The 22,381-nt window shown below is 33.7% G+C and overlaps 1 non-coding gene across 1 annotated transcript; it reads right to left on the minus strand.

Moving 5' to 3' along the window:
- Positions 1 to 13,008: 13,008 nt before the first annotated feature.
- Positions 13,009 to 13,195, minus strand: LOC113224753. Its single transcript, XR_003309354.1, has one exon. It is a non-coding gene; the product is annotated as a U2 spliceosomal RNA (small nuclear RNA).
- Between the last annotated feature and the right edge of the window lie 9,186 nt (positions 13,196 to 22,381).

Below are 22,381 nucleotides of genomic sequence, written 5' to 3' on the forward strand. Positions count from 1 at the left end.
AAATGATGGCATTTTGCTGAATTGCAGTGGTTCTTACTCCATGCTTGATATTCTTTTTACATTCAGACAAGTGTTTCTGTAGTTAAATAGATGACCACAGTGAGATTTTACAAACTAATGTAATGACACTTGTGAAGAGCAAGGACTGACATCGCTTATCACTCAGAAGAGGTAAGTTTTAATGGGAGAGAGAGAGAGAAATGTGAGTACTCTGGGCATAGCTTCCCAGGAGGCCTGCCTCAAATTATTCAATGACCAAGGGAAAAAGACTAGGTGACTATGATGCAAAATGAAATATTTGGGGGGAGATACCAGAAGACTTTCAAACAGATTGGGAGGGGTGCCAAAAACAGCAGAAATATCATATTTTGAATAGTGAAGCCATTATGTCCAGAAAGGTTGAATGAAACAGATTATTTTCGTGTGTAGAATCAAACTCAATATCCAGAGCACAAAAGGCTTAATTTACCTTTTTGTGCCTCCAACGTCAGGCAATTAGTTGAAACCAAAATCAATTTGCTGAGAGCTGGGCTTTGACTCAAAGGAACCACAAGTTTTGGCTTGGTAGTTGTAGCTGCATTCGCTCTGTTGCTAGGAAAATCAGGAGAAACAAGTTATGCAAAAGGGTTCCAAGGTTCTGTCCCTTGCATTTTCCTTACAAAAACAAATGGTCCTCATCTTTCTGTTGTTATTGTTTCTTGGTTTTGATTTGTTTTGTTTTTTGTTCAGTCAGCATTGTGTTTTTAAGCTACAGAACTCTTTTGTCTCTTGAGAAGCCAAAACAAAGTCCTTGAAAGGTGTTATTTTAGTGTGTGTGTGTGTGTGTGTGTGTGTGTGTGTACGTGTGTGTGTTTATCATAATGGTGCTTTTTGACTTTGGGAATTCTGGGGATTTTAAGAAAAAAACAAATGCAAAATATCAAATGACTTAGACATTATTACCAAGAATAGTATTTATTGTCACATTTTATAAATGTTTCATTGCCTGCCACAAGCTTTTAAGGTTGACATGAGGACTTCAGTTCAAAATTTAGGTAAGGCTTCAAAATTCGAGAAAATATCTGTAATTATACAGTTCATGGTCATATTTCTTTCATAAAAAATAAAGTTAACTCTTACTTCTTTTTGGTAACACTTATCTGTAGTTAGTACATAGACACTAAATAATTTATGTTGCTTTGTGTAGTAATTAAGGTCTGTACAACAAAATATAGTGACAATAACAGATTTGGTAACTAGGTTAACCTGAATTAGCAATTATAACCATATCTACCACTTACTAGCTGTATTCCCTTGGGAGTGTTATTTTTAGTTTTCTCATTTGTAAAATGGAGATAACATTGTATATCCTCTGGGAGTATTAAGATTAATGACATGTCAAATGCTTAGCACAGTATATGCCACACAGTTCTCAGTTGTTATTCTTAAAAGTCAATTCTGTTCCTGCATACTATTCATGCTTATGATTCCAAGTAAATAATAATTCATATGGGCATTCCACTGCAATTCATTGTTTCTTAAAGCCTTCAAAGAATTGCTTTTATATACAAGGACATAGAAATCTGCATTAAAATAAGAATCAGCAAGGCATGAGGTTTTTGCTAAGAGATGAAGGTCATGGGTTTTTCTTTTAGCACAGATTTAAGAGAAACAGCTCTAAGCCAGAAGAACTCCACTGCTTTCCCCTCTGCTTTGAGTTTAGAAGCAGGCAGGCTTGTAATACAGAACCCTGTGCACCACAGGGTTGGTTTGGCAGGCGAGCCATTTGCTATTTCTGAAGCATATATGTTGCTTTCTGTTTCTAACACGCCAGAGGCTCTTCTCATTGCCAAAATTTCTCCTTTGTCAAGCTCCATAGGAAACTGATGTAGTCCATGCTCAAAAGACATCCAATAAAAAGCTATGAAGCTGCCACTGATTCACATCTCCACTGGAGGGAAAAAAAAGGAGTTGCAGGATGTCAGGTCAGTCTTAAAAAGTTGTGCTTATGTTATTACAAAAGGCTAAGGATTCAGCTTTTAAAATATCCCTCTAGGGATGGTAGCTCTGTGAGGGAATGGAGGATGCCATTGAAAAAAGGCTACTATCTCTGTCTTGCTTTTATAAACCCTTTATAGTTTTCCTGAAAGGTAATATCATGCTGTTGTGAGATCTTCTGGCAGAATGTGGGTTTCCATTTGTGATTTCTCATCAATCATTTTATCCCAATAAATAAGAGCAGATAGGGTTCCATTTCCCACCCCCACCAAAGACCACAGACACATCCATTTTAACCACCCCACATGTAAAAGCCTTGAAAGCAACAGTACTCCAAGAAATCACTGTCTTTACTGTGAAAACATTTCAGTGCTCCTGAGCCTGATCTTATCAAAGCAGTATGTAGAAGTTTACCAATTGTTCATGGCCATTTTTTCTTCATATTTGGGAGGAAAATGCATCTACCCTTTTTAAATGCGTTTTGTATTGTTACTGTACAGGAAAATCTGCTACAATAAAAATACTTCAAAATGCTGAGGTTTAAATGAGATTGGAAAATATTTCTCTTTTATTAAGAGTTCATGGGTGAGAAGGCTACAGTGGCAGGGGCCCATACCCTTCTGTCTTCCTCCCCTGCCATGGCCCAGAGTGTCAGACACACCTGTGCAGTTGAAGCTGGAAGCCCCCATGATTGGGTTCCAATAACATAGGGTAGGAAAAGGTGTACCAGAACAAGCATTTACGTCCATAAAACTAGGAAGTTACTTCCATTGTTTTCACTCACACCCCTTCTTGCCCTAACTTATTCACATCTCCTCAGCAAGGTGCAATGGAGTCTGGGAAATAAAATCTTTGGTGGACAGCCACATTCTCAGCCAAATCCTCATCAGGAAATAAGAAAGGAATGTTGAATTACTGAAAATAAAAAGATGAGAATTGGTATTGTTGGATATTTGACCATCTCTACTGTGACTATGGTCTGGGAGACTATGCTAGAAATTTCCCCCTGGCAAATTTAATTGCAGTCCTAGGAATATCTGCTTGTAGAATATCAAGTTGCCTTAGTCTGGAATGTTGAAGGAGGCAAACTTTTGGATTAATGATCTGATATAGGGGTTTGATATGCTTCTTACAAAGTTTCCTCTTACACACACACACACACACACATACACACACACACATGCACACAATGAGGGAGGGGAGAAAAAATGGTTTGTGCTGTTGTAACTAATTAAAGAAAAAAAAGAATGTAGGTAAATTTTCAATCAGATTTTAAATAAATGCCATTGTTAGTGGAGACAGATTTAAAAGTATTAAAAGTCTATCTATGAACCACATGTCATATGCAACCGCAGTCATATGAAGGAGAATAGGTAACCAAAAACAAAACAGGAAAGGATTATGTACTCTTAACATACTACATTCAACTACAGTCTTAACAAACCAGAACAGTTGCCGAAAAAAGAAGAAAAGACTATGACAACCCATCTGACTTTGCCAGACTGAGAACTAGATGCAAAAATGATGAGGGGGGGAGAAAAAGCAGCTTTCCCTCAAGTGCAGAGAAGTTACAATTTTATCCAGGCAGAGTGAAAATTCGGTCCCCAGCCTTTGTCAACAGCTCTTTCTCACTTGTATTGGGAGACTCTGCCAGCCTGCGTCACTGCAGGGTATAGGCATGTGCAGTGCTTCCTCACTCCCTGGAGTGCTTACACATCTTAGGAAAGCACTGAGAAAAGTGCTAAGACAAGGCTTACCATGCTGAGAGTGGGGGTGTTCATGAACTATAGTGTTAAAAGAACTTCAAACTGCACCTGACTCTATAGTTCAATCAAAAAATCCAATGGGATAGAAGATGAGACCTAATTTCAGGCCCATAAAACATCATCAAAGAACTTTGAACATAATTTGCAAATTGACCGACGAGTAAGGATTTTTTATATCAACCTGACCCTCTTATTGAAATCTGGAAGGAGACTTACTAGCACCCACGTGGATGGTGGTAATTATGTATATGAACTAGTTTGGAACTGGACAGATCTTCTGAACTCAAACATAAAAACAGAAGCAACAACAGGCCTATTAATAGAAGCTATAGAAAAGGGGATGGTGCCTGGATGATTTTGAAGATGTACCCATCTGTAGAAAAAGTCTCTGTTAATACCATTAGGGAGCTACAAAGAAAGAGCACCTTGAATCAAAAACAGAGATACAATGGGAATTGACAGGAGGGTGGGAAAGGAGGAAGGGGAGGAAGAAACAGAAGAGAGAAAACCTAAAATACAAAATAAACATTAAAATCTTTGGAGGCTAAGAAAGTTTGAGATAGATAAAATGACCACTTAGATAATACATTTAATATTTTTACTCATAACGCACAGGAAAATTTTTTTAGAGATTAAAATAATAGATAAATAATTTTTAAAAGGTAACAGGCATTCAATATAACAGGAAGATTATAGAAGTTCTATCAAAGACTTCAGTTTTCAGTGGAAGAAACCATGAATATAGAAATAAAGCAATAATTACAAATAACTAACATATATAAATTATTTACCATTTACTAAGTGTCATAGTCCATTCTTGCTGCTCTAAAAAATATACCTGAGACTGCGTAATTTATAAAAAACTAAAATTTATTTCGCATATTTCTAAAGCTTAGGAAGTTTAAGATCAAGGCACTGGCAGGTTTGGTGGTCGGTGGGGCCATTCTATCAATGGTGTCCTTGTGGCAACTTCCCCACATGGTGGAAGAGCTGGAAGGGCAAAAGTGATGAACACTGTGTCCTCACATGACAGAAGACATAGAATGGGGCTAAACTCACCCCCTCAAACTCTTTTGTAAATCAAATCACTAATCCCATCCATGACAACAGAGCCCTGGTCTCCTAATTACCTCCTGAAGACCCCACTTCTTAATACTGTTACATTGGACATTAAGTTTCAACATGACTTTTGGAGGAAACACAAACATTCAAACCAAAGCCCTAAGTATCTACCATTATCTCATTTAATCTCCAGGAAAATCTGATTAAATATATTCTTACCTCTATTTAATAACTGATGAGAAGAAGTTTGCACAGAATTTTAAATAACTCGTCAGAGTCAGTAGGTGGCAGACCCTGCAAATCTGGTCTGTCCACTTCTAGAGGTACAGTTCTAGAACTTTATATCTACTTCACTTGACTTCATTATGGAAATGAAGAAAAATCTGAGTCTAACATTTGAAAGGGTTTTGTGCATTCCAGTGGAAAAGTAAAATTAAAAGAAGTTCTCTGTAGATATATCCTAGGGCTGAAAAATGTTTGAATTTCAACAAGTAGAAAGAAAAAAATCCTGAAGGCATTTATAAAGAAAAAAAAAATAGGTTAGCTACAAAGAAAAAAAAAAAAGACCGGTTTCAGAAGTCTATTTCTTGACGTGAAACACAAAGAAGACACAGGAATTTTAAGGGGTAAAGTTTAGGATCTAAGAGGTCCCTGTCTGAACAAGTTATCATTCATATGTAAGAAACTCAGAGAAAAATGCTCAGTTACTCAAGGACTCTTGAGATACTCTCTCCTTTGTAAGAAGATTATTGCCTAATCTAACTAGGTAAAGTAACTGATAAATGTCAAAAATAAAGTATTTGAGTGGGAAAACTGTTGTGACAGAGTAGTCTTAAAACAATGGATTGAGAACATGAATTAATGTGAACTATCTCTCCGTGTTTAAAGGACAGTGACATGCAGTTAACCTGCTTTGGCTCTTAGACCTTTTCCTGGTTCTCCCTGGTTAGTATTTTCATGGTTTCCTCTTGCTGGTATGGTTTCCTCTTTCCTATGATGGTAGTTCATCAACAAGCTCAAAATAAATGATGATAGATAGATAGATAGATAGATAGATAGATAGATAGATAGATAGATAGATAGATAAATTTAATAAGGCATTGAATTTCCTTATCTGAGTACTAAACTAGGCTCTCAACCATGTGAATTTCCATTTTTACTTTGAATGCTTATAAGAAATTCTTCTTTATATGCATCATATATTAACTATGGTTTCAAATCATCAGGATCCTTGAATTCATATAGGGGCTTTGAGATACTATTTAGTTGATAGGTATCAAGGGCCAGGACATCAATGGACCAGACCTCTAAAAACTGCCTTCCATGAAAACAATTATTTTTGACTTGGATTTGAAAGTTTTTGAAACTGTAGGTGCTCTCCATTAGTCCTTCCTGATGACATTAATCATGTCTGGAATGAGATATATGTTGTTTGGTGAAGGCTGGTAGTTGGAGAGAGGAGGCTGACAGTGGGAAAGACTGAGCAATCTATATGCAGTATAAGGTGAAAATACATACATGTGCATTGTACAATTTTGCTTCTTGCTATGGAGTGTGAGAACTGGAATGGTCCCAAGTCACTGCCAGACACCATAAGAACAATGAATTTTCCTAAAGTTCTCTAGCCATACTAATCACTATTCTTCTGTCATTCACTAGAATGCAGAACACATCACAACTATTAATGTAGCAGTGAACGGTCTGGCATTGGGTGGGGAAGGTAAAAGAAGTAAATGGTATAAAATGACTGACAATGAGTACTAAAAGTACATATTAAAATTACTGTATAGTTATGTGCAAAATAATATTTACTTATTGATTATAAATTGAATGGAAAAATAAGTTTGAAGATTTCATATGGTATGTAAAATTTTAGAATTCAAATTAATAAAATTCTCATAATCTAGGTCTATAATTGACTAGACCTGTGTTAACTTAGACTTACAAATAAGGAAGGTATTAGCAGAAGAAATTAGGCTAAGTACATTATTTTGAAAAGGATAACTTTACATTGTCTTTAATCATTAGTGATATATAGATATATATTTGTATTTAATATACTGAAAGACAACTATGGCTAGTTTACAAAACATTTATAACTTCCACATAACCTACGTGAAACACCAGAAAACAAAACATAGTTTCTCTGAAGAAAATCAAAAGACAAGGAAATAGGAAAAATAGTATAAGATGAGAAAAATGATTGACAAACCACTTGTAAATATTAAACAATAAATATAAAAGGGTTGACAATGTTAGAATTTTCCCGTCCTGTGCTCCTGGAAAATAGCACCAGTTAAGAAATCCCTGACGGTGTTTTATGAAAATGGTTTACAGCAAAGAACCGCCTTTCCCCACATAACTTAGCTAACAGTCTAAGTTATCTTTCTCCATATAATTTAGATAACAGTATGACCCCCTTGCTGTCCATGGCAAGGCCAGATATAGACCCTTTAAATTCCCATTGTTTATCTTATAAATGATTAGCTGAACTATTTATCCTCAAAACTATCTAGACATAGATATAAACATGTACTGGTTGGTTAAAAACCATCTGTCACCTGTAAAAGCACACCACCTATAACTTCTCTGTTCCTCTCTATAAAGTCTAAGGCAAAACCAAGCTGTGCGACCCCCTGATCTTTGGATCTGGGGTTCTGTTCCTGTTTCAGCAGCCTGACTAAGACCAGGTCCCTTAGTTGTTTGTTTTTTGTCTTTGTGTTGTGCCGTAACCTGGATAGGACTGGAAGCCCACCTCTGGACCCCCATTTTCTCCCCTCAGCAACTGAGGTCTCTCCAGCCAGTTGTGCCCCACAATTTGGGCATCCCACAGTGAAAGCAGTGCCTGAGTCCTGTGCTCCGGACATTGTTCATGACAATATGGTAGAGATTCGATGGTAATTGTTTGTTTTACTGCTCTTTTGGTTTGGTTGCCAGCTTTTGTTTAACCTTGTTACTAGAGGAAACTCCAATGCACACCTTGACCCCCTTCAAAAGCACAGTAAGAGAAACTGATGAGTTTTAAGAATATATTGGAAATGTATTGCTGAGACAAAAACAATCCCATTTTACTGAACTTTGGTTGCATACCTAAAACTTGGACTAACGTTGTCAAAATTATTAAGAGGCAATTAAAAACGGGAATTTAAAAAGTTTTGTTACCTATTTCTGCTACTATACATGTCGCTGTCAACAATTATTTTATTTTACTTTATTTTAGACTTTATTGTTTCTAGGGCATTTTTAGGTTCACAGCAAAATTTAGAGATTGCTATATATCTCCCACTTTTACACATGTACTTACAACATCTCCAATCCCCTATTATCAACATCCCTAAACAGAATGATATTTAGTTATAACTGGTGAACATTCATTAGCATATCATTATCACCCAGAGTCAATAGTTTACTTTAGGGTTTACTCTTGGTGGTGTACATTCTATGGGTTTTGACAAATGTATAATAGTGTGTATACATTATAGTACCATAAATGGTATTATTACCACCCTAAAACCCTGTGTTTCCACTATTTATCCATTCTTCTATTCTTAACCCCTCCAACCCTTGGCAAACACCAATTCTTTTACTGTCACCATGGTTTGGCCTTTTCCAAAATGTCATATTTCGAATCATACAGTATGTAGCCTGTGATGGTTGATACTGACTGTCAACTCCACTGGATTGAAGGATGGAAAGTATTGATCCTGGGTGTGTCTGTGAAGGTGTTGCCAAAGGAGATTAACATTTGAGTTAGTGGGCTGGGAAAGGCAGACACACCTTTAATCTGGGTGGGCACCATCTAATTAATTGCCAGTATGGCCAGGATATAAAGCAGGCAGGAAACCCTGAAAAGTCTACACTAGCTTAGCCTCCCAGCCTTCATCTTTCTCCTGTGCTGGATGTTTCCTGCCCTCCAACATTGGACTCCATGTTCTACATCTTTGGGACACAGACTGGTTTCCTTGCTCCTCAGCTTGCAGACAGCCTGTGTGGGACTTTGTGATCATGTGAGTTAATACTACTTAATAGATTCCATATATAGATATAGATATATAGATCCTATTAGTTCTGTCCCTCTAGAGAACCCTGACTAATACATAGGCTCTTCAAATTAAGTTATTTAACTTAGTAACATGCATTTAAGATTTCTCTGTGTCTTTCTATGGCTTGATAGCTCATTTCTTCATAGCACTAAATAATATTTTATTGCCTGGATGTACCAGAGTTTATTTATCCACTTACCTACTAAAGAACATCTTGATTGTTTCCAAATTTTGGCAATAATAAATAAGGGCTTACCTCTGTGTATGGGTTTTTGTGTAGACATATGTTTTCAACTTCTTTAGATAAATATCAAAAAGCACAAGTATTAGATCATATGGTAACAGCACATTTAGTTTTGTAAAATTCTGCCAAACTGTCTTCTAAAGTGTCTGTGCCATTTTGCATTCTCATTGTTAATGAACGAGAGTTCCTATTGCTCTGCATCTTTACTAGCTTTTGGTTTTGTCGGTATTTTGGATTTTGGTGATTTAAATAGGCATGTAGTAGTATTCCTTTAGATTGCAGTTCCCTGATGTAGACATTTCTTTAAATGCTTACTTTCCATCTGCATATGCTTTTGGTGAGGTGTCTTGTTAAGGCCTTTGGTCTATTTTTAATCTTTTTAAGTTTTTCTTATTTTATTTTATTTTTATTTTTTCTATTTTTAAGAAAAGGTCTTGCTCTGTTGCCCAGGCTGGAATGCCATGGCACAATCATGGCTCACTTTAGCCCAACCTCTCAGGCTCAAGTGATCATCCCACCTCAGCCTTCTGAGTAGCTGGGACCACAGGCACCTGCCACCATGCCTGGATAAATTTTTGACCCACTTTATAACTGAGATGTTTCTTTTCTTATTATTAAGTTTTAAAAGTTCTTTGTATATTTTGGATAACAGTCCTTTAACAGTTGTGTCTTTTTCAACTATTATTTCCCAATCTATGGCTTATCTTCTCATTTTCTTGACATTATCTTTTGCAGAGCAGAAGTTTTTAATTTTAGTGAAGTCCAGCTTATTAATTATTTTTAAATGTATTTTGCTTTTGGTGTTGTATCTAAGAAGTCATCACCGTGTCCAAGATCATCTAAGTTTTCTTTTCTGTTATCTCTTAGGAGTTCTATAGTTTTACATTTTACATTTGGGTCTATAATCCATTTTAATTTTTGTGAAGGATGTAAGAGTTGTGTCTAATTTAATTTTTGCTGCATGTTATGTCCAGTTCTTTCAGCACCATATGTTGAAATGACTATCTTTCCTTCATTGTATTAGCTCTTCTTTAATAATTTGACTATATTTATGTAGCACTATTTCTGAGTTCTCTTTTCTATTTATGACCGATTTGTCTACCTTTTTGCCTATCACATTGTCTTGATTACTGTAGGTTTAAATTAAATCTTGAAATCAAGTAGTATCAGTATTCCAAATTCTTCTTCATATTTTGTTGGCTCTACTGAATTTTTTGCCTCTTCATGTAAAATTTAGAGTCACTTTATCAATATCCACAAAATCCACAATATCCACAAAATAATTTTCTGGGATTTTTATTGGCATTCTGTTATATCTATAGATAAAGTTGGAAAAAAACTGACATTTTGACAATATTTTTTCTTCTTATCCATGAACATGGGATACCTTTCCATTTACTTAATTTATCTTTCATTTCTTTTTATCAGTTTTGTAGTTTTTCTCACATAGATATTACACATATTTGGTTATATTTATACCTAGGTATTTCATGTTAGAAGGAGCTAATGTCAATGGTATTGTGTTTTTAATTTCGAATTTTACTTGTTCATTGTTAGTATATTAAAAAAGCATTTGGCTTTTGTACATTAGTTATGTATCATACAATCTTGCTATATTCATTTATAAGTTCCAGTTTTTTAATTATTTTTATTTTTTATTTTTATTTATTTATTTTTGAGATGGAGTCTCTGTCACAATTGTTTTTATTTTTTATACAGATAATCATGTCATCTTTGAGCAGATCTTCTCATTTCTGCCTTCTCAATCTGTATATATTTTACTTTCTTTTTTTGTATTACTACATTGGCTAGGACTTGCAGTATAATGTTGAAAATTAGTGGTGGCAAAGGTCATCCTTACCTTGGTCTTTTCTTAGTGAGAAAAGTTTAAATTCCTCACCATTAAATATAATGTCAACTGTAGTTTTTGTTGTGAATACACATTGAAGAATTTCTTCTTCATTACTAGGTTACTTAGTTTTTTGTTGTATCATGAATGGATATTGAATTTTTCAAGTACTTTTTCTGTATCTATTGAGATGATTTTTTTTCTTCTTTAGTCTGTTGATGTGATGGATTATAAATTGATTTTTGAATGTTTAAGCAGCCTTGCCTACCTGGATATATCTCAGTTGGTTGTGATGTATAATTCATTCTATATATTATTTAGCTTAAATTTTTGGTGTTGTACAGAGAATTCTTGTATCTATGTTTATGAAAAATATTGGTCTGTAGTCATATTTCTTTGTAGTCTTTTTGCGTGGTTTGGGCATTAGATTAATGCTGGCCTCATAGAATTTTTTAGGAAGCATTCACGTTGATTCTATAATCTGAAAGGCATTGCAAGAATTTAGCATAATTTTTTTTTTAATTCCATATTAGAATTCACCAATAAACCCATTTAGGCCTCATACATTCTGTTTTTACACATTATTACTTATTCATTATAAAAATAATTATAGGTCAATTTAGATGGATAATTTCTTCTTGTCTGAAATTTGGCAGATTGTGTCTTTCAAAAAACTGGCCCATTTCATTTAGGTTTTCAAATTTGTGATCATAGAGTTGTTCATAGTACACCTTTATTATTTTTCAGTGTTCATGAATTCTGTACTAATAAGCCCTCTTTCATTTCAGATGTAATTTGTTTCCTTTCTCTTTTTTTTCTTATTAAATTGGCAAAAGGGTTATTAATTTTACTTATTTTTTTCAAAGAAGCAGTTTGGGGTTTTATTGATTTTTTTTCTATTGAACATCTGTCTTTTATTGATTTCTACTTTAATATTTCTTTTCTTCTGCTCATTGTAGATTTAATTTACTATCATTTTTCTAGTTTCCTAAGGGAAGTCCTTCTATTATTGATTTTAGAACTGTATTATTCCTATTTTATATTCAAATCTAGAAATTTCTAAGCATCACTTTATTATAGTACACAAATTTTGATATATTTTACTTTCATTTTCATTTAGTTCAAAATATTTTCAAATTTCTCTTGACAGTTTTTCTTTGACCCATGTGTTATGTAGAAGTGTGTTGTTTAATATACATGCATTTTTCAATTTTTTCTCTTATCTCCCCATATTGATTTCTAATTTTATCCCATTGTCTAAAAATTGACATTGTTTGTTTAATGAATTATCTTAAAATTTATAACAATGTTACTTTCTCAAGATTTTACAAGATTTGTCTATATTGGTCTTTCATTTATATTTACTGCCTTCACAATGCATGCAGTTTAGAAATTAAGTAACAGAAGAGCAAAACATTCAGTTATTGAACTTCAGTTTGTATTATTAGCAGTGCAAATGTGTAATACACAGTGCATGGAAGACAAAAACTATATAGGACAATAGTATTGTTTTGTTGTTGTATAGATGTGCATGTATGTGTTATTGCAAAGGGTCAACCTAGAATTCTATAATTAACAGAAACAAAGATATCTATAGCATCTAACCTCTATTATTTTCTTCTTTATTTACTCTCTTTCTGGTTGGAAGAAAAAAAAAGGCAGCATTTTGTTCCCAGAAGACAATAGTATGCCTATTTACAAATGAGGGTGTTTTTACCATTGGGTCAGAAACTATCAGATATTCACTGATGCCTGTTTCCTCTTTTCTCTGGGCATGTAGCATTTCCTACATTCCCTGTAGATAAAGAATCTGAGTTATAATTGTAGTGATATCATCTGCGTGGTAGTGATTATTTTTTTCTTTTTGCTTCTTTGCCTAAACTTTTTCTTTCTTTTTCTTTCCTTCCTTCCTTCCTTCCTTCCTTCCTTCCTTCCTTCCTTCCTTCTTTCTCTCTTTTCTTTCCCTTTCTTTCTTTCTTTCTTTTTCTTTCTTTCTTTCTTGTTTCTTTCTTTTTTCCTTCTTTTTTTTCTTTCTTTCATTCTTTCTCTCTTTCTCTCTCTCTTTTTTCTTCTTTCTCTTCCTGGCAGTACTGCAGTGCCAGGTTAATGTATGGAGTAGACAAAACCAACTTATGTTCCATTTGCTATTTCAAATAATCCATTTAATATTGTCTTGAGAAAGAGAATATATAAGATATTTAACTGATAAGAACAGATGCTATACTTGATCTTAATCAAAAGACTGAGAAGTGATTTCTTTCTTTTGCTTGATGCAATCTCTGATGACAAGGTTTTAAGAGGTGGTGGACCTTCAGAGGTAAATAGCCAAGGTCTTTGAGTTACTACTTACGGGAAAGGGAGAGAGTGACAGCCAGTCTGAACTGTAAGTTAGGACAATTACATGAGAAGATTATACAATTATATTTTATAAAGCCACTAAAATTTTGGAGATTTTTAGATAATTACGTCAACACTCCTAAACAATACAACCATAATATGCTTAGCTACACAGAATTGAACAATCATAGCTATACATATATCTAATCAAGATTATATTAAGTGTGATCTTTGAACAAATGTGACAGAGATGTCACCTATATTATAATTAGCATGTCTGGCCAGATACAGCTAATAAAACATTGTGATGATTCTGACATGACTTTATCATCAGCCTTCAGCAACTATAATACATAGAAGACAATAAATGATAATCCAGATGTTGATGATATAAGCACAATTCAGAGAAAAACATTTTTCTAAGCCCTTTATCATAAACCATTTAATGCATGTTTATGTGTATTAGGGCCCTAACTTAATTTTTTAAAAATGTTTGTAAGTTAAACATAGCTTTTCCTTATTCCTTGGTTTAAGAAAAAAATAGTTTGTAGTAAAGTCGTGCTTGCAGATACTCATATAGAGAAATGGAGACCTAAGTAATTTGGATCAACCTCCCTGCTAAGAAAAGCTAGAAATTCAGGAAATAGTTTTGGTTTTTTTGTTTTGTTTTGTTTTGTTTTTTAAACTCATTAGGTAGAAACAGGAAACTAATAAGGCAGTGAAGGAGCATAGAAATAAAAAAAAAAAAGTAGTAGTACTGGTATTTAGCTACTTTTCCCCTAGAAGCATCTAGTAATTTCAGAAGAGGAAGCTGATATATAAAAAAAAGTTAAACAGATACTTTGACAGCCTAGAGGAAATAGGGAACAAAAAAAAAAAAAAATGGAGTCCAGAAAAATGGCAAGTAGAAGAAGCTTTTAAACCCCCTACACTTTATGTTAAGACCATAAAATGATAATTTATACTGGTGAGAATGAATCAGAAATATACTAGCATGTTCAAAAACTGCAGCCTTGCTCTAAATAATCTAAACTTTTCTGAACAGATTAAGGTTATCACAGGTTGCTATTGCCCTTGACATACAATAAAAGTAAACAAACACCCTCTTTACAGGGATGTAAATTAATTCTACTCCTTGAAATATCTCTACAATTCTTATATATGGTATTCACTATACTTTACCCCTTACTTGGAAGGAAACAAAACTCATTATTATTACAAAGCAAAACACAATAAAAAATAAAAATAGACCTGGAAGAGGTCCAGAAAATGTAATTATGTAGATAATGCTTAACAGGTTCAAAAAGATAGAAGATAGACAAATATGGCAGAGAACTGACAAGTATATAAATCAATAAAATAAATGTGTTTAACAAAAGAATACACTAAGCCGAAGAGAGAATAATGAGCTGGAAGATAGATTTGAAGAAAATATCCAGAATGAATATAAGAAGTAAAACATGAATAACAATTAAGAGATAAAGGATAATACGTAGTTACAGTTATGTGGTCTAATCTGGGTAACTGGAGACTGAAAAATAAGAGAGAGAAAATAAGGCTGAATAGTTGAAGAAACAATGCCTGAGGATTATTCAAACAGATGAAATATAGCCAGCTAAAGCCTTAGAATCCAAATAAGAATGAGGCGAAAAAAAACTAATGTAGATTTATCACAATTCAGCTACCAAATAAAGGCATAGAACAGTATACAAGGCAGCCAGGAATTGAAAAGTAAGGGTATCAGAGACAATAAGAATAGACTAAGTGAGCTCAATCTTCGCTGAAGATTTTTTCTTCAGCTTATACCTAATTTTCAGTGGACTGAACAACTAAATAGAATACTTTAACCAGAGTCTTTGGAAGATTCATGTGAATCAGAAAGTAAAGTCAAAGTTTAGCTATACTAAGACAGACACAACTTGAGGGAACAAGATCATGTAGAAAAAAGAACTTCAGAGAAATGATGTCAAAATCTGGTCTGTGTCAACCCACTAATGGTTTTTTTTTTTTTCTTAGACTGTGCATGAGGCTAAGAAGCTATGAAACTAAGAATATTCAACAATCCCTTTGTACTAGGAACACAAAGATTAGAGTTAAAAGACCATGAGGTCATTATTTGAGACCTCATATGGGGCACATTTTAAGAGTAAGGGCAAACCACAAATAATAAACTTTAATAAAATGCAACCCCTAATTATTACTATCTCTACTTCAAATAATGTAATCAGACTGTATATAACCTTTCATTGTAGAAAGATAAAATCAAGATAAAATCAATGAAACCTGTTAGAACAGCACTTTCCAATAAAACTATGTTTTATGGTAGAAGCTGTACTGTCAAAAAATGTAGTCACTAGCCATACAGATTATGGAGTTTTCAGATACAAGTAACTTGATTTATTACAGAAGTTATCCAGAGAGAAATAGAGAAGAGCAGTGAAGAAGCAGGTTAAGAAAGAGAAAGGGGCCAAGCAAGGGTGTTATTTCAAGTAAAATTCCCATGTCACCCTGATGCCACAGGAAACTTTGACACATAAATTGCACCAAGGAATTTGTCCTACTTCAAAGAAGACCCTGCAATGTTCTATTTATTTACCAATCTGTCATTGAATATAGACTCCTCTAAAGGGGCAAAATTTCCTAGGAAATCTTGGTTCTTTCCATGCCTAAGTAGAGTCATCTGAGGAAACTGTGATGTGAATGATAAGGATTGAAGTAGAGTCATCTGAAGAAACTGTGATGTGAATGATAAGGATTGAAGTACAGGGAAGCTAGAGAATGGACAGAGGAATGAATACCCTGGTGTGCAAGTGCTGACAGCAGCCTCCACAGCAGAAAGGTAATGCACACAATGAAGCGATTTCTCACATAAATTGTAGCAGCAACACCCAGGAACTTGTTAGAAGTGCAAATTCTCAGATCAACATTCTCCATCTTGTCATTTATCTCTTTTTACATATTACTATTTTAAGTATTATTTAAAAATTTATAATGTGGACTTTTGTTATCTGAAGCTCCCACAAATTATTATCTAAGGTATTTTTAAAGTATTTTTTCAATCAGTATGTTTTTTAATGTGCCAATAAATTTTTAATTCAATGTTGATTTTTTGACATCACATTATTTTGGTCCTTTCTGTCTTACTTAGGATTTTTCATTTATACATGAGCCATTCTATGTGTTTCAGGGAATAATTTGAATCTTACACTATAATTATAATGTAAGAACTGGGAGACCAAAGAATAGGGAGCGTGTTTCTGTTTTTAGAAAAATGGAACGTGCAAGAATTTCAAGGGAGGCATCACAGGTGACAGCAGCTTCTGAAAAACAGTATATGGTTCTCAGAGAGATGGCTGAACAGTCCTGGCAAAACCCCATGTCTGTCATATACAAATGCCACATGTATATTCTAAGCTTTTGCCAGAGAATAGTAATTTTGCTCATTTTGCTTTCCATCTCATCCAAGTTCTTCTCATTAGCTAACCCTAACTAAAACTCTGCTAGAAGACAAGGAGGGAAAAATAATTTCTAGTCTTTCAACCCTTTGACACAGAGGGAATTTTAGAAGTTGGAATAAAACTTCATATCAAATAAAGTTTCTGGACACATTTTCCAATTATATCGTTTACTTTTTTGCTGTTTGCCTGATGGATTTCTCTTCATCTTCTGAACCCTAACTATGGGTTTGAAAATAAATAATACAGTGTATTTTTTGTAGCATCTCCTAATAAATGTAAACCTTGTTTAAGGAGGATTCTTAAAGGAAAGGGATGCTGTGGAAATGTAGTATAGTTTAGAAATATCAATTTTGAAAAAAAAAATCCCAGTTCTTCAGGAATTAGTCATGTCACATAGAACAAGTTTTTAAATCTCCTTAGCATGCTGCCATGCACAGAGATACTTCTTAATAAATGTTATGGTTACGTCTATTATCCTCTTCATCAATATCCAAGTTTAACTTCTCTGAGAAAGAGACCCTTGATTCAATATATAGATTTGAGTCATTGAGTTCAAATAGCTCAATTTAATACCACATGGATTCTTTCTTTAGTCAGAACTTTGTAAAGATAACAGAGATTTCCTGAGAATAACTGAACCCATACTCTCTCTTAAAAGAGCTATAAATATTTTATTTTACATGCTGTTGGCCTTTAGATAAAAGAAAGTACTATCTCTATCTGCACTGATACATTTTTTCCTACTCTTCTAGAAATAAGTCAGTAAAAATTTATTTTTCTTTGGTCCCAAGAAGAGACCCCTGTTATGGCTCATCAAGTAAAGGGTATTTCACAAAGAAGGGATGGTTTTAATCTCTCCTATTGTTCCAAATAATCTAAATTCCAGATGGCATAATGTTGCTTCCATGAAGCTATATTTTTAACTGAAATTAGAAATCTTCCATATCCTTCTCCAACAAAATGTTTCATTTCTACAAAGCATAAGAGGTGACTTGGAATTTTCTTGACCCAGTCTTGTTTGCAATCCATTGTAAAATTAAAAAATAAAATAAAATAAGAGCTCAGTGAAAAAGATAAACACACATCTTCCTTGGTTTCTTTGTAGCTTTGGTTAAAGGACTTGTCCTCATGATCCATTTAGTCTCGTTGAATCTTACCCCAAGCTTTGGGGCCAACATTTATTAATACAAAATGTACTTTTAGAATGTATGGTTCTATTTTATATATTCCTGTCAGACCCTGAAAGAAAAAGTAACATTTGGAGATACTCAAATATTTTTGATGTCCTTTGGCCAAAGAACTTTAGTGCTGGTTTCCTAAGGCTACTCTAAGGACTGTAACTGATTGACTTAAAATAATATAAATTTATTATCTCACAGTTTTGGGTGCTAAAAGTTCGACATCATGGTCCAACAGAGTTGTTTGCTTCTGAAGGCTGTGAGGGAGAATCTATGTCATTTCCCCTTTCTAGCTCCTGGTGTTTTGCTGGCAGTTTTTGATGTTCTTTGGTTTGTAGATGCCTCTCTTCAATCTCTTCCTTCATAATCCCTTGACATTGCCCCTGCAATTGTTTGTCTCAGTGATCAAGTTTCCCCTTTTTGTAAGAACAGAGTCATAATGGATCAGGACACACCTTAATGACATCACATTAACTTGATCATCTGCAATGACCAAAAGTTTAAGACAGATGTTTTGTTGACTATGATCCTACTACCCATCTTTCAGTTTACTCCTTTTGTCCTTCATATAGTAAAGGCAGGATCTTAAATACCCAGTTTAATTTCAAGATAGAAACAAAATGTCCACAAAGAAATAGATAAATAATAATAATAATAATAATATACTTATTTAACTATATCAAATAAATAAATAGCTTAATTTTAGAAAGAAAGGTACCTCCCCACACTGTAGCAGACAACAAGAGTTCTAGCACCTCCGTAGAGACAATAAATGTGGCAGTGAGCCAGACTCCCATAGGGAACTACAGAAGAAATCCTTGTGGAATTCTTAGGCATGGAAAGGTCTGCCTCTTCATTACAGGAGATTAGAAAATCTCTGTGCACCACTCCTATGCCCGTGCACAAAATTGTGTCTTCTTCCTAAGGTGCCAGGTATGAAAAACAATTGACATTTCTCTGGTAGAAAAAAAATTTCCCTGACTGCAAATGAACATAGAATTGTCACTATAGTAAAATTATAAGTGAAATGAGGGAATCAATAATGGAAGAAAACTGTCAGACTCTCCCAAAAAGAAAAGCAACTCCTCAAGAACTGACGATAATAAAATATTTTATATTATCTAAAAAAAATTATTAGCAAGTATGCCCACAATAATGAGAGGAGGAACTGAAACCATAATAAAATAAAACACACTAAGAGATGGCTGCGGAGACAAACTGCCCAGGTTTAATTCCCAATTCCACCATTTGTGTGTTATTAGGAACTTTTCTTACTTGCTATGTTTCTCAGTTTTCCCCATCTGTGAAGTAGGGATAATTATAGAACCTATCTCATTAGATTGTTGTCAACAAGCATCGAAGATCTAATATATGGGTAATCATTTATGTTCATAAAAAAATAAACTTAGGAATGAATAACAAGAATAGAGCCAAAAATATTACATACTTTTAAAATTGTTTAAAAATGCAAACTATTATATAATCTATAAGTAAAAATGCAATTATTATAAAAATAAACTATCTATATATATTCTTATTTTCTTATTTCTCAGTTAAAAAATAAACTTTTTAAACTGAGAAATAAGAAAATAAGAATATATACAGATGTTATAGATGTGTGTGATATAGCTATATTCATAGTCATATGAAAATGTATAGTTTTAGATATTTCTATTAGAAAAGAAAAAGATGAAAAATAATGAGTTCAGGTTCTGAATCTAAAAATTTGAAAAGACATAACAAAATATGTCCAAATAAAGTGGAAGGAAGGAAGTAATAGAATTAAAAGCAGAGATATGTGAAAACAAAGAAACAGTAGAAAACATCAAGAAGAACAAAAGATGCATTTTTAAAAGAAAAATTGTATAAATTAGTAATATCAGACATTAGAAGACACAACTGAAAACAGGTGAATAATGTAAGAACAATTTATGAGCAAATGCGTAACTTTCTAACAAAATATACAGTTAAAGTATGTTCTTTAAAGTAGAGTAACTATAGCTTGCAAGAACGTATAGCATATTTAAAAGCAGCAAGAAAAGATTTGGTATGTTCCCAGGACAAAGAAATAATAAATGTTTGAGGTGACAAATATCCCAATTATCCTAATACAATATAGGCATGTATCAAAAAAGTACCCCATAAATATGTAAAACTATTATATATTAATTAATTAGCAAAATGAATTTAAAAGGAAAGCTGATTCAAATTATTACTGTTTAAGGGTTTAAATGCATAGTCTAAAATTAAAGTAAAAATATCAATTATTAGGCTACACTTAATAAAGTTAATAAACTTCAAGAAGCAAAAACAATTAATAAAGAAAAAGGAATGAAGAAAGAAAAATTATTTCTCATATAAACTTCCAGACACCGTTTAGATTCATTTTATGAAAATAATTTGTACTAGCTAAAAATCAGGACATTGAATGTATGGACAGAAATGTATGAATGTTTCCCAAGGATAGGTAAAGAGAAGAAAACTGAATTCAAAGTCATGTTTAAATAGAAGTAAGAAAATAAATAAATAAATAATTGGAGACAGAATCATTCATAAATTAATAATACATCCAATATGGGATTACTCAGGAAGTACAAAGATCATTTAGTATTAGAATGCTCTCTAATGCAATTTATCACATTAACAGTTAAAGAAGCTATTGCATGTATTTTTTTTTCATTGAATATTTATTTATTTTATTTTATTTTACTTTAAGTTCTGGGATACAAGTGCAGAACATGTAGGTTTGCTACACAGTATATGTGTGTCATGGTGGTTTGCTGCACCTATCAACCCATCATCTAGGTGTTAGATGCATTAGCTATTTGTCCTAATGCTCTCCCTCTCCTCGCCCACCTCATTCCCTGGCTGGTCCTTGTGTGTGATTTTCCCCTCCCTGTGTTCAAGTGTTCTAATTGTTCAACTCCCACTTCAGAGTGAGAACATGCAGTTTTTGGTTTTCTGTTCTTGTGTTAGTTTGCTGAGGATGATGGCTTCCAGCTTCATCCATGTCCCTGAAAGGACATAATCTCATTCCTTTATATGGCTACATAGTATTCCATGGTGTATCTGTACCATATTTTCTTTATCCAGTCTATCATTGATGGGCATTTGGGTTGGTTCCATGTCTTTGCTATTGTAAACAGTACTGCAATAAACATACATATGCATGTGTCTTTACACAAGCATTTATATTTATTTGGGTATATACCCAGTAATGGGATTGCTGGGTCAAATGGTATTTCTGGTTCTAGATCCTTGAGGAATTCCCACACTGTCTTCCACATTGGTTGAACTAGTTTACATTCCCACCAACAGTGTAAAAGCATTCCTATTGCTCTGCAGCATCATCAGCATCTATTGTTTCTTGACTTTTTAGTAATCACTATTCTGTTTGGCATGAGATGATATCTCATTGTGGTTTTTATTTGCATTTCTCTAAGATTAGTAAAGAGTTTTTTTTTTTTTTTTCCATCTGTTTGTTGGCCACATAAATGTCTTATTTTAAGAAGCGTCAGTTCATATCCTTTGCCCACTTTTTGATGGGGTTTTTTTTTTCTTGTAAATTTGTTTAAGTTCCTTATAGGTTCTGGATATTAGATCTTTGTCAGCTGGGTAGATTGCAAAATTTTTCTCCCATTTTGTAGGTTTCCCGTTCCCTCTGATGATAGTTTCTTTTGCTGTGCAGAAGGTCTTTAATTGAGTTAGATCTCATTTGTCAATTTTGGCTTTTGTTGCAATTGTTTTTGGTGTTTTTGTCAGGAAGTCTTTGCCTGTGCCTGTGTCCTGAATGGTATTGCTTAGGTTTTTTTTTTTTCTAGAGTTCTTATGGTTTTGGGTTTTACATTTAAGTCTTTAATCTATCTTGAGTTAATTTTTGCGTAAGGTTTAAGGAAGGGGTTCAGTTTCAGTTTTCTGCATATGAATAGCTAGTTTTCCCAGCACTATTTACTAAATAGGAGATCTTATTATCCCCATTGTTTGTTTTTATCAGGTTTATCAAAGACCAGATGGTTTTTGATGTGTGATGTTATTTCTGAGGTCTCTGTTCTGTTCTATTGATCTATATATTTGTTTTGGTACCAAATACCATGCTGTTTTGGTTACTGTAGCCTTGTAGTATAGTTTGAAGTCAGGTAGCATGATGCCTCCAGCTTTGTTCTTTTTCCTTAGGATTGTCTTGGCTATATGGGTTCTTTTTGGCTCTGTATGAAATTTCAGGTAGTTTTTTTTCTAATTCTGTGAAGAAAGTCAATGGTAGTTTGATGAGAATAGCACAAATTACTTTTGGCAGTATGGCCATTTTCACAATATTAATTCTTCCTATCCATAAGAATGGAATGTTCTACCATTTGTTTGTGTCCTCTCTTATTTCCTTGAGCAGTGGTTTGTAGTTCTCCTGGAAGAGGTCCTTCATATCCCTTTTTAGCTGTATTCCTAGGTATTTTATTCTCTTTGTTGCAATTG

The sequence above is a fragment of the Piliocolobus tephrosceles genome, chromosome 14 (genome assembly GCF_002776525.5).
Source record: "Piliocolobus tephrosceles isolate RC106 chromosome 14, ASM277652v3, whole genome shotgun sequence".
Classification (NCBI taxonomy): Eukaryota; Metazoa; Chordata; class Mammalia; order Primates; family Cercopithecidae; genus Piliocolobus; species Piliocolobus tephrosceles.